Source organism: Pieris brassicae, unplaced genomic scaffold, assembly GCF_905147105.1.
Source record: "Pieris brassicae unplaced genomic scaffold, ilPieBrab1.1, whole genome shotgun sequence".
Classification (NCBI taxonomy): Eukaryota; Metazoa; Arthropoda; class Insecta; order Lepidoptera; family Pieridae; genus Pieris; species Pieris brassicae.
In genome coordinates, this window is record NW_025576219.1 from 27,501 (window position 1) to 40,000 (window position 12,500).

General features: G+C 50.5%; 2 non-coding genes across 2 annotated transcripts; both read right to left on the reverse strand.

The window, feature by feature from the left end:
* Window positions 1-690: 690 nt before the first annotated feature.
* LOC123719815 lies at window positions 691-847 on the reverse strand. Its single transcript, XR_006755907.1, has one exon. It is a non-coding gene; the product is annotated as a 5.8S ribosomal RNA (ribosomal RNA).
* Window positions 848-1,197: 350 nt separating this feature from the next.
* On the reverse strand, window positions 1,198-3,103 carry LOC123719824. Its single transcript, XR_006755914.1, has one exon. It is a non-coding gene; the product is annotated as a small subunit ribosomal RNA (ribosomal RNA).
* Between the last annotated feature and the right edge of the window lie 9,397 nt (window positions 3,104-12,500).

Consider the following 12,500-nt stretch of genomic DNA (forward strand, 5'->3'; position numbering starts at 1 on the left):
CGGCACCTTGCGAACAGCGTGGTGGTGGCGACACATAGATGTCGCGTTGCGCGAAATCAATCAATCGCACACCACCAAGCGGTTCTTCTGTTGTTGTTCGTTAACGACGGCATCGTTCCGTCCGTTTTAAGAACACACGTCACAATAATTTCGTACACACTACAATTGCACAAACACCGCACGCACACACTGGGCGCAACCGCTAGAGCAGCGGGCGCGCGCGTTTCGCTTCCTCTCGCGAGAGTAAGAGAAACTGAGCCGAACGCGACAACTTTCAACGACAGCGTCGAGACACGTCGACGCGCGCACCGGCGCCGACCGTCGCGCGATCGCCATGCGGGACCGGGACGATGCGAGCAAACACGCGCGACGCGTAAACGCGAACGTCGTTGTCGTCGTTGTCGTTGTCGTTGTCGTTGCGTAAAGACTCGACGCGCACCCGTGCCGCGGGAGACACGGTGCGGCGGGGAGAATTTATTTGTGCGACAAAAGTATCGTATAGACGTGGCTTAACACGGCCAATACGGATGACGAGTCGTAATCGAACATATATTCGAACGGATCGTTCGGCCGCTCGGCGGCCTAGCGAAACCGTCAATTGCACGCGCGACAGAGATGCGGCGCTACGACCGGAGTCGCAGCGATCGCCGCTCGTCACGCGAACAGTGTGGCTTTTTGTTTTTATGCAGCCGGCCCTCAGACAGGAGTGGTCCTGGATATTTCTCCACGGACCGCAATGTGCGTTCGAAATGTCGATGTTCAAATGTGTCCTGCAGTTCACACTATGACGCGCAGTTAACTGCGTTCTTCATCGACCCGCGAGCCAAGTGATCCACCGTTCAGGGTAATCGTTTTGTTTTTGTGTGTGTTTTTGTATGAGAAAATATAAAAGGTGCGAAAAAATTAAACAAAAAAATTTGAAAATAATACTTATCATTAACGTGTACGACAAATGAAAAGAAAGAAAATCTCTTTTATTTGCGTGGTTGTACACAAAAATTAAAATATTATTTCAAAGTATCAATAGGCGATAGCGAACGCTAATCAAAGCGTGTCGCAACGCACACGTCGCGAATCGACGAGAGAGAGTCAACCGTCTCGGATTCGATTTTGATTCGTATCATTCACGTGTTTTTGTATTTTTTTCTTTTTTTGCGAGTCTTTGACAACAACAAAACAAAAAGAAAAAACCAACGTTAATGATCCTTCCGCAGGTTCCCCTACGGAAACCTTGTTACGACTTTTACTTCCTCTAAATGATCAAGTTTGGTCAACTTCCCAGCAACGCCGACGGCCGTGAGGCCACCGCGTGTCGGTCCGAAGACCTCACTAAATCATTCAATCGGTAGTAGCGACGGGCGGTGTGTACAAAGGGCAGGGACGTAATCAACGCGAGCTTATGACTCGCGCTTACTAGGAATTCCTCGTTTATGGGGGATAATTGCAAACCCCAATCCCCAGCACGAAGGAGTTTCAACGGGTTGCCCGGGCCTCTAGGCCAGGGAGAACATGTTGATTCCTTCAGTGTAGCGCGCGTGCGGCCCAGGACATCTAAGGGCATCACAGACCTGTTATTGCTCAATCTCGTGCGGCTCGAAGCCGCCGGTCCCTCTAAGAAGAATTTTAATACGTCGCCAGTGAGTTGCGCTCCCCGAGAGTCGCGCACACCTTGAATGACGACGCCTATTTAGCAGGCTAGAGTCTCGTTCGTTACCGGAATTAACCAGACAAATCGCTCCACCAACTAAGAACGGCCATGCACCACCACCCACCGAATCAAGAAAGAGCTGTTAATCTGTCAATCCTTCCGGTGTCCGGGCCTGGTGAGATTTCCCGTGTTGAGTCAAATTAAGCCGCAGGCTCCACTCCTGGTGGTGCCCTTCCGTCAATTCCTTTAAGTTTCAGCTTTGCAACCATACTCCCCCCGGAGTCCAAAATCTTTGGTTTCCCGGAAGCTGCCCGCCGAGCCATTGTAGTAACGTCGGCGGATCGCTAGATGACATATTTACGGTTAGAACTAGGGCGGTATCTAATCGCCTTCGAACCTCTAACTTTCGTTCTTGATTGATGAAAACACCTTTGGCAAATGCTTTCGCTGATGTTCGTCTTGCGACGATCCAAGAATTTCACCTCTAACGTCGCAATACGAATGCCCCCAGTTATCCCTATTAATCATTACCTCGGAGTTCTGAAAACCAACAAAATAGAACCGAGATCATATTCTATTATTCCATGCACGAAATATTCAAGCGGCATTTTGAGCCCGCTTTGAGCACTCTAATTTGTTCAAAGTAAAATTGTCGGCCCACCTCGACACTCACCGAAGAGCACCGCGATAGGATTTTGATATTGAACCGGCGTTTTACCGCCGGCTCACCGACGATATGCTCCGCAGACGTGTCAGTATCACCGCGGATGCGGTGCACCGACAGCGCGGCGCACAAATGCAACTACGAGCTTTTTAACCGCAACAATTTTAGTATACGCTATTGGAGCTGGAATTACCGCGGCTGCTGGCACCAGACTTGCCCTCCAATTGTTCCTCGTTAAAATATTTAAAGTGTACTCATTCCGATTACGAGGCCTCGTAAGAGTCCCGTATCGTTATTTTTCGTCACTACCTCCCCGTGCCGGGAGTGGGTAATTTGCGCGCCTGCTGCCTTCCTTGGATGTGGTAGCCGTTTCTCAGGCTCCCTCTCCGGAATCGAACCCTGATTCCCCGTTACCCGTGACAACCATGGTAGTCGCAGAAACTACCATCGAAAGTTGATAAGGCAGACATTTGAAAGATGCGTCGCCGGTACTGGACCGTGCGATCGGCAAAAGTTATCCAGATTCATCAAAATTAACGACTTCGGACGCATGGCCCTCCGCCGATTGGTTTTGATCTAATAAAAGCACTCATCCCATCACTGGTCAGAGTTCTGATTGCATGTATTAGCTCTAGAATTACCACAGTTATCCAAGTAACTGAGTAAGATCTAAGGAACCAAAACTGATATATTGAGCCATTCGCGGTATCGCCTTAATACGGCTTGCACTGAGACATGCATGGCTTAATCTTTGAGACAAGCATATAACTACTGGCAGGATCAACCAGGGAGCTGCTTACGCAAACGACACGCCTACACCGCGGTCACGCGGCTTCGGCGAGCCGCTGGCTCGGCGGCGTCGAGGGGCGCGCGCTTGCGCGCGCGCCTTCTCGACACGCGTGAACGTAACGCGTCGAATTTGCACGCGACGCGACGTTCGCGCTTCATATCGATAGACTAACTTTGACCGGTCTACGAGCGGCCGTCCCGTCACGATCTCGCAACGAGGTGATGTACAACGATGCTCGACCACTGTGAGGGACATAAAACTGCAACGAACACGACCCCGCGGGCGGGAATCGATGTTGTGACAATTTGAAAATTGAACATTCATCTAAACGCAACTTCTCAATTTTTATTCAATACGTTATTGTAAACATATTAAAACTCGGCTGGCAATTACATGCGCGCACACACGCATGATTCGCACTAGATACGATCAACGCCCGGAGCTTGAGGGATAAATTCCAACACGACGCTGCGCACACCGTTTCGACGATGGGCGCGTGTGCGTCCTCTTTTATACATTCTTTCCGTATACGGTCGCCGTGGCGACCGCGCACGTGTCGAACACGCTAGGCGCCCTGCGTTGAGGTGTGCCTAGAAGCGTATTCTTTTAACATCACAGATAACACCGGGGGAGACGGTCCCAAATCTTGGTCGATTGGTAACATCACCATACGGTCTGCGAACGCGGTGCTATAATATAATTTTATTTAATTATATTATATAAAATATGAGGAGGAGTAGTATGTATATTCTTTGTTATTTTGTGTTGACACAAGAGAGATATATAAAATGTACTATACACCACACACACAGAGAGAGAGAGAGCTGGGAAAGATCTCGGCGGTCTCGCATTCGAAATACGAATTTGATATAATTTCCTCCGAAAATCCATACCCATATCTATATCATCCATGCGCGAATATATGTATATAATATTCTCACACTTCGCACAAACACAAAAACAAGAACACATTCTCTCTCGTCCGTCGTTCGTGTCTATTTGAGACGAACGACGCGCGGCAACGAGAACGAGTCGACGCTGTGCGCACGACTGTTTCGCTCCACATCTATACCGAGAGCAATAGTCCGCGTCGGCATTGGAGCGGACGTCGAATGTTTCTCGTAGAGCGAGCGAGAGAGAGACGATTTTTCATTTTATTATGTATGTGTATTGGCGTGCAGTAGTAGCACGTAGTAGTACTAGTAGTAGTAGTAAAAAAATATTATTATTTATTTTATTGACTGATATGATTTTGTTTGTTTTCTTTTTTTTGCATAGACATTTGTATTGATAGATATGTTTCTCGTTGAAGCTCGCAGCACACGCTCAGAGAAATGGCAATGTGGGTTTATTTGAAGAAAAAAAAAACAATTAATTTATTAATAATATGTATGTATGTATGTATGTATGTATGTATAATAATGAATTATAATAATTATTCCGATGCAACGTCAGAGGAAAATGTTTCTCGTACAGGTGCGGCGCGCGACGGCCGGCCGCTCGACAGTTTCGCGCCGAATGTTTCTCGTTGAAGCTCGCAGCACACGCTCAGAGAAATGGCAATGTGGGTTTATTTGAAGAAAAGAAAAAACAAAAAAAACAATTATATTTATTAATAATATGTATGTATGTATGTATGTATGTATAATAATGAATTATAATAATTATTCCGATGCAACGTCAGAGGAAAATGTTTCTCGTACAGGTGCGGCGCGCGACGGCCGGCCGCTCGACAGTTTCGCGCCGAATGTTTCTCGTTGAAGCTCGCAGCACACGCTCAGAGAAATGGCAATGTGGGTTTATTTGAAGAAAAAAAAAAAAAAAAAAAAAAACAATTAATTTATTAATAATATGTATGTATGTATGTATGTATGTATGTATAATAATGAATTATAATAATTATTCCGATGCAACGTCAGAGGAAAATGTTTCTCGTACAGGTGCGGCGCGCGACGGCCGGCCGCTCGACAGTTTCGCGCCGAATGTTTCTCGTTGAAGCTCGCAGCACACGCTCAGAGAAATGGCAATGTGGGTTTATTTGAAGAAAAAAAAAAAAAAAAAAAAAAACAATTAATTTATTAATAATATGTATGTATGTATGTATGTATGTATGTATGTATGTATGTATGTATGTATGTATGTATGTATGTATAATAATGAATTATAATAATTATTCCGATACAATGTCAGAGGAAAATGTTTCTCGTACAAGATCGCCACGCGACGCGACAAGATGCCGTTCAACGGCACGATATCTACAACTCTGTCGATAGATATGTAGATAGTATCTACTCTGTCAAGTATATGTGTGTAACGTGTGGTGGTGTGTGGTGTGGGGTTTTGTTAGCGATAGCGATACGTTTCTAGTTAAAATTGAATATTTAAAAATAAAAACTCTTCTGGTAAGAAAAACTATTTATGGTTTATTATGGTGTGTCTAGTGCAACAACATCAACATTGTCATAATCATAATAATATAATTATTATTAGGGCTATAGGTTAACCTTCCAAATAGGGACCGTCGATTTAAATGTCGATATTTTTAATTATTCTAGATAGTACTCACTAAAAGAAACTTAAGTGCTTGCTTACTTACTTACTTAGTTGATTGAGTTTTTTTTTTTTTTTTTGAAACTTTTTCATACAAATTGATATATAAGACATATATGGCCGTTACCGACCGCCGACCAAAATCTATTTCATAAAACCGACATAAAATTGATGTCAAACGTCAATCACTTTGAGTTGACTAAGTGTAAGGGTTCAGATTATTTTGAAAGTATCGATCATTTGCGATGCATACGAGAAAAAGATCATTCATTTCATTGTTTGTAAGTTGTAAATTTTGTGTATTATATTGTAATTCTTGAGTGAGAATTGAGTGTTTACTTACTTACTTACTTACTTACTTATTGAATATCCAAAAAGTACCCAAAACCGAATCAGAGCGCCCCACTATTCACGCGGTCTTGTCTGCCCTACCCCTAGAGTGTATATAAAAGCTCGGAGGCGCGCAGGGAGAGCAGCCCTCACCCGCCGTACCCAAAGCGCGGGCATCATGCAAGCCGTAGCGGCTGAGGCTGGTCGCCGAAGGCGACCAAAAAAGCCGAGGCTGCGTAGGCTTGAATAAAATGCCCTGCGCTTTTGGTACGCAAGGGTGGAGGGGCTGCATTTCCCGTAGCGTCGGAGCAGTACAAAAACCAATTATCATCCATTGTTCGGTTAGGTTAGGTTAGGTTTAGGTTTGTATATTAATATTTTTTATTTTTTTATTTTTAATATGATGCAAAATGAATTTTTATCATTTTGTATGTGTGTATGTATATATGTATTTATGTATGTATTTTTTATATATTTATTGTGCGTTGCGTGTTTTACAATACAAAATAGAAAATGTTTCTCGTACAAGAGCGACGCGCGACCGACCGGCCGGTCGGCAGCTTCGCGCCGAATGTTTCTCGTACAAGATCGCCACGCGACGCGACAAGATGCCGCTCAACGGCACGATATCTACAACTCTGTCAATTATATGTGTGTTGTAACTAGCGGGGTTTTGTTAGCGACAGCGATACGTTTCTAGTTAAAATTGAATATTTAAAAATAAAAACTCTCCTGTTAATCAAAACTATGTATCGTTTTGTTTTGTTTAATAGAGTTTACAAAAATATAATATTTTTTATATTATATAATTGATTATTGATTGATTGTTTGTTTGTTGTGTATTCTTCGTGTCGTCGTCTCTCATCGGTTGGACACACACACGATGTTGATAATTAAAAATAATCAAACACCACCGCGGCCGCCAACAAAGAGACGACGGACGACACACGCCCCGCCGCCTCACAAGAGCGAACAAACAACGCGTAATAACCACCGATCTCGTCCTCGGACGAATCACCTGGCGTAGGGCTGAGTCTCAACAGATCGCAGCACGACGCTGCTCTACCGAGCACAACACCCCGCCAGGAACGTAAGTCGTCTACAGACTATTCCGAGCCCCGACATCGAACTGAGTTGTATTCGAAACTTCGACGCCGTAGTGCACGTGTTAAGACCGCTCGCACCGATCGTCGCGTTCCAAATGGGCTCCGACGTCGCGCGTCACGAGTGACGCGCGACTAGTAAAATCACATTGTTTAGAGCCTCCCGACACTCGGGGCTCCACAGTGAGAATATCCTTGCCGGATTCGGCTAGGCTGGCTTCGGCCTTAGAGGCGTTCAGGCATAATCCCGCGGATGGTAGCTTCGCACCACCGGCCGCTCGGCCGAGTGCATGAACCAAATGTCCGAAACTGCGGTTCCTCTCGTACTGAGCAGTATTACTATCGCAACGACACGCCATCAGTAGGGTAAAACTAACCTGTCTCACGACGGTCTAAACCCAGCTCACGTTCCCTTTTGATGGGTGAACAATCCAACGCTTGGCGAATTTTGCTTCGCAATGATAGGAAGAGCCGACATCGAAGGATCAAAAAGCAACGTCGCTATGAACGCTTGGCCGCCACAAGCCAGTTATCCCTGTGGTAACTTTTCTGGCACCTCTTGCTAAAAACTCTTTATACTAAAGGATCGATAGGCCGTGCTTTCGCAGTCCCTATGCGTACTGAACATCTGGATCAAGCCAGCTTTTGCCCTTTTGCTCTACGCGAGGTTTCTGTCCTCGCTGAGCTGGCCTTAGGACACCTGCGTTATTCTTTGACAGATGTACCGCCCCAGTCAAACTCCCCGCCTGGCAGTGTCCTCGAACCGGATCACGCGGGAGTTGAACGGCGACGAGCGACGAGCGCCACGTCGCCACTCTACACGCTTGGAACGAAACACCGTACGCGAGCCGATTGCAAAATCGACCGCGCACCGCTTCCGCCCAACCGAGTAAGTAATGAAACAATGAAAGTAGTGGTTTTTCAGCGACGACCGCGAACGATCTCCCACTTATGCTACACCTCTCATGTCTCCTTACAATGCCAGACTAGAGTCAAGCTCAACAGGGTCTTCTTTCCCCGCTGATTCTCCCAAGCCCGTTCCCTTGGCTGTGGTTTCGCTAGATAGTAGATAGGGACATAACCCACCAACCTTCCCATGGTCCTTCCGACCTCGCGGTCATGCGGACCGGGTCTCGACCGAATCAATGGGAGATGCGCCGGTGAGTCTATACGCACTCTGTGCATCGTCACCGGCGCACTCTCTTGACTCCCTGCTGCGCACCCAGAACTTTGCGGGTCAACAAGAGTGGCGAAAGGAGGAGGTCGACGTGGCCTTCAAGAAGAGCGCGCGAGGAGGAGCGTGCACCACGGTGGTGCTGCGGTGTAGCCCAGCTTGGCGAGACAAGCTGGTCTCCAAAGAGCGGGTCTATATAGAGTGGGAGCGTCATGTCGTGCGCGATTACGCCGACGCTACCTGCTGCGGGAAGTGCCAGGGCTACGGGCACGCGGCACGCTTCTGCAGGGCAACGGTGGACACCTGCGGGAACTGTGGCGAGGATGGCCACACGCATAAAGCGTGCAAAAACACCTTCCGTAGGTGCGCCACCTGTAAAAAAGCAGGGAAGCCGTCGGAGGACCACCGAACCGCTTCGGTACAGTGCCCGGCGAGACAGGCGGCGGAGAAGCGATCCTTAGAAAGAACCAACTATGGATTATAGGTCCATAGGCGGTTCACGAGGAGACAAGACGGACATCTCGGTCGGACAAGTAAACCTGCAAGGGTCGGCGATGGCCACCAAGGAGCTGCCGGCTCTCGCGAGGAATCTGGACCTCAGCGTCTGTCTGGTGCAAGAACAATACCCGGCAGCTAGGCTGCCGGGCCTGTACCAGCACGATGTGGCCCCAATGGCAGGAATCATCGTGCTGAGAGACGATCTGGCAGTGCTCGTACTCCGCAACTTGTGCACGTCTCACTGTTTCGTGGCACAGCTAGGAGGGGGGGAAAACACCGTGTACGTGGTGTCGGCGTACTTCCAGTACAAGGATGAGATAGCCCCACACCTGGAGCACTTGGAACGAGTGCTGGAAGCGCTTCGAGGAAAATGCGTGGTCATAGGTGTCGACACAAACACCCACTCTCAGCTGTGGTACAGTCGCGAGGACCAGTGTGAAGGAAGAGGTAGAGTGGCAGAGCAGCGTAGGACGGCTATGGAGAGTTTCGTGCTGTCGTGGGGTCTCCTGGTCCACAACGTCCAAGGCCAACCGGACACCTTTAGTTCACCGAATGGGAGCTCCAACATTGACGCGACTCTGGGAACGAGAGGAGTTCGGATCGACGGATGGACCGTGCACGCCGATCTCAGCGCGAGTGACCACCGCCTGATTACGTTTGTGATCCATCTCGGATCAGCTAGTTCCTCGGGACAACTGCATCAGGCGCGTAGCAGTGAACAGGGCATGGAGCCGATAAGGTTTCGTGACCGCGGGGTGGATTGGGACCGGTTCCGCTCGGACTTAACGTTGCGCGTGGGCAGGATAACGTTTAACGCTCCTGCTCAGGCTATTTGTTCGGCGTTTACTTCCGCTGTCGTGACTTCGGCGGAGAAATGTTTGGGGGTGGTGAAGCCTAAACGGCATGGGGGCTACGAGTGGTGGTCGGGTGAACTGGACGGCCTCCGCAGGCAGCATAATAAATTTCGTCGGGAGTGGCAACAGGCAAGGCGCGCGGGCGGCCTGTGCGAAGAGATTGCGCGAAAACGCTTTCATCTTGCCCGTACTAGGTACCGGAAGGCAATGCGGAATGCCGAAACCGAGCACTACAGAAGAATTTCCGACTCTGGGAATGAAGATCCCTGGGGAATGGCGTACCGGCTCGCTAGCGGGCGCGTGCGCCCACCCTCGGGAGTAGTAAACGGTATGAAGCTATCGCAGGGATTTGCTACGAACATGGAGGAAGCGATGTCTGGAGTTCTGGCGATCATGTACCCGGACGATGATGTGGCGGTCGATTCGCCGTACCACTCAAGGGTACGCCTTGCCGCCGCTTTCGCGCCGTCGGGAAAAGACGTGGACATAGTGGACAGGTCAGCACTCGATAGGATCGTGAAGAGCCTACCTAATAAATGTCCGGGGCTAGACGGTATCACGGCGAGGATTGCCAAGGTCGTTTGGAATGTGGCCGCGTCGGAAATGATGTATATTTACAGCAAGTGTGTCCGAGAAGGCGTGTTTCCAGACGTTTGGAAGATCGGAAGGCTGGTTGTTATACCGAAGGGCAATGGGAGACCACTCACGGACCCGAAAGCGTACAGGCCCGTTACGCTTCTGTCGGTACTGGGGAAGATCCTGGAGAGGCTGATCTGCGAGTGTACACCGGGCCTATACGGCCGTATATCGCCCAATCAGCACGGATTCATGCACGGGAAGTCGACGGTGACTGCTTTGAGCAGAGTATTGGACGTCGTGCGAGAGACGAACCACAAGTACGTCCAGGCCATCCTATTGGATATCTCGGGCGCGTTCGATAACGCATGGTGGCCGATGGTCCTGGTCAAGTTTAAGCAGGGCGGTTGTCCTCGCAACGTTTATAGACTGCTGTGTTCGTACTTTACCGGTAGAAGGGTGGGGATGTTCGCGAATAACGTGTCCGTCTGGAAGAACTCTACCATGGGTTGCCCACAGGGCTCTGTTTTAGGGCCGACACTGTGGAACATTCTGGTGGACGATTTGTTGCGGATGGCGGTGCCCCCAGGAGTAGAGCTGGTAGCGTACGCGGACGACGTCACGGTCTTGATCGAGGCGAACTCCCGGGCGGACATCGAGTGGAAGGCGGCGACCACTCTTCAACTGGCGCTCGAATGGGGCCAGCGGAATAGGCTGTCGTTTTCGTCTTCGAAAACGCAGTCTATAACATTGAAGGGCAGGTTCCAGCGTCCGCCGGTGATCCGGCTGGGGGGCGACTCGGTGAAGGCCGTCGGCGTGGCGAAGCTGCTCGGCGTGGTGCTGGACGAGCGCGGCACGTTTGCGGAACACGCGCAAGACATCGGCGACAGAGGTGCAAGGTGCTTCGGGAAGATGGCTAGAGTGTCTGCCTCCAACTGGGGTATCAGATACCCGGCGCTCCGGTTGTTATACTACGGAACATTTGTCGCGACCATTACGTACGCGGCTGCGGTGTGGTATGGCAGATCTCTTGCGTTTGTGGTGGCGAGTCGGCTGCTGCGGGCCCAGAGGTCTGCGTTGGTGCTCTTGACGAAGGCCTATCGGACGACAAGCACGCCGGCGCTGGCCGTCCTGGGCGGCGTGCTGCCGGCGGATCTCGAAGTGTACCGTGCGGGCAAGATTCAGGCGACGAAAAGGGAAACGGCCAAGGGAGAGGTCAATGACCTAAAGCGTAGGGTCCACTCCGAGGTGGTTGACAAGTGGCAGGAGCGCTGGGAGGTCGAGGAGAGGGGGCGCGACCTGCAGCGCTTCTTCCCTTGCGTCAGGGGTAGACTTCGCGCGGCGTGGGTAGCGCCCGACTACTTCACGTCGCAGCTTTTGGCAGGTCACGGCGCGTTCAACGGCCGCCTGCGGGACCTTGGTCTCAAAGAGGTCGGGACGTGCCCGTGCGGGCTTGCGGAGGAGTACAGGGATCACGTCCTATGGGAGTGCGGGCTGTACGATCGGGAGAGGGAGGAGATGCTGGACCGCGTGGTGACGAGCGGGCCGGGACCGGTTTACTTCGCGGATCTCGTGGCCTCGGAGGCGAACTATGCCGCGTTCAGTAGATTCGCACGCGCCTGGCATCGCGCGAGAAGCGAGATAGATGCCGAGGAGAAGGGACTGAGGCGAGCACTGCACGAGCAATACACGACGGGACGCGACGCTGACGTGGAAAGATCGACACCGACGACGAGCCGTTCTCTTGTGTTGTCCGCAGCCCCCCGGGGGGAGAATGCGCCTCGCGCAGCCCTCTCGAGAGAGAGGGAGAATGCGCACGGGACAGAAATTGCGTAAATTTGTAGTAGATAGGGACAGCGGGAATCTCGTTAATCCATTCATGCGCGTCACTAATTAGATGACGAGGCATTTGGCTACCTTAAGAGAGTCATAGTTACTCCCGCCGTTTACCCGCGCTTGCTTGAATTTCTTCACGTTGACATTCAGAGCACTGGGCAGAAATCACATTGCGTCAACACCCGCGAGGGCCATCGCAATGCTTTGTTTTAATTAGACAGTCGGATTCCCCTTGTCCGTGCCAGTTCTGAGCTGACCGTTGAACGGCGGTCGTACAGAACCGCGCCGGGCCGCACGCCGCGAAGCGCGCGTCCGTCGCGGCCTTACGGCTAGGAAGATCCGCGGAAGGCCGGAACGCGGGTCCGGATTCAGCACGAAGCGCGCGAACGCAACGAGCATCGACCAGGCCCGGCACCGGCCGCATCCGCTTCCCGTCCAAACCCGACACGCCCCGGTCCTCAGAGCCAATCCTTATTC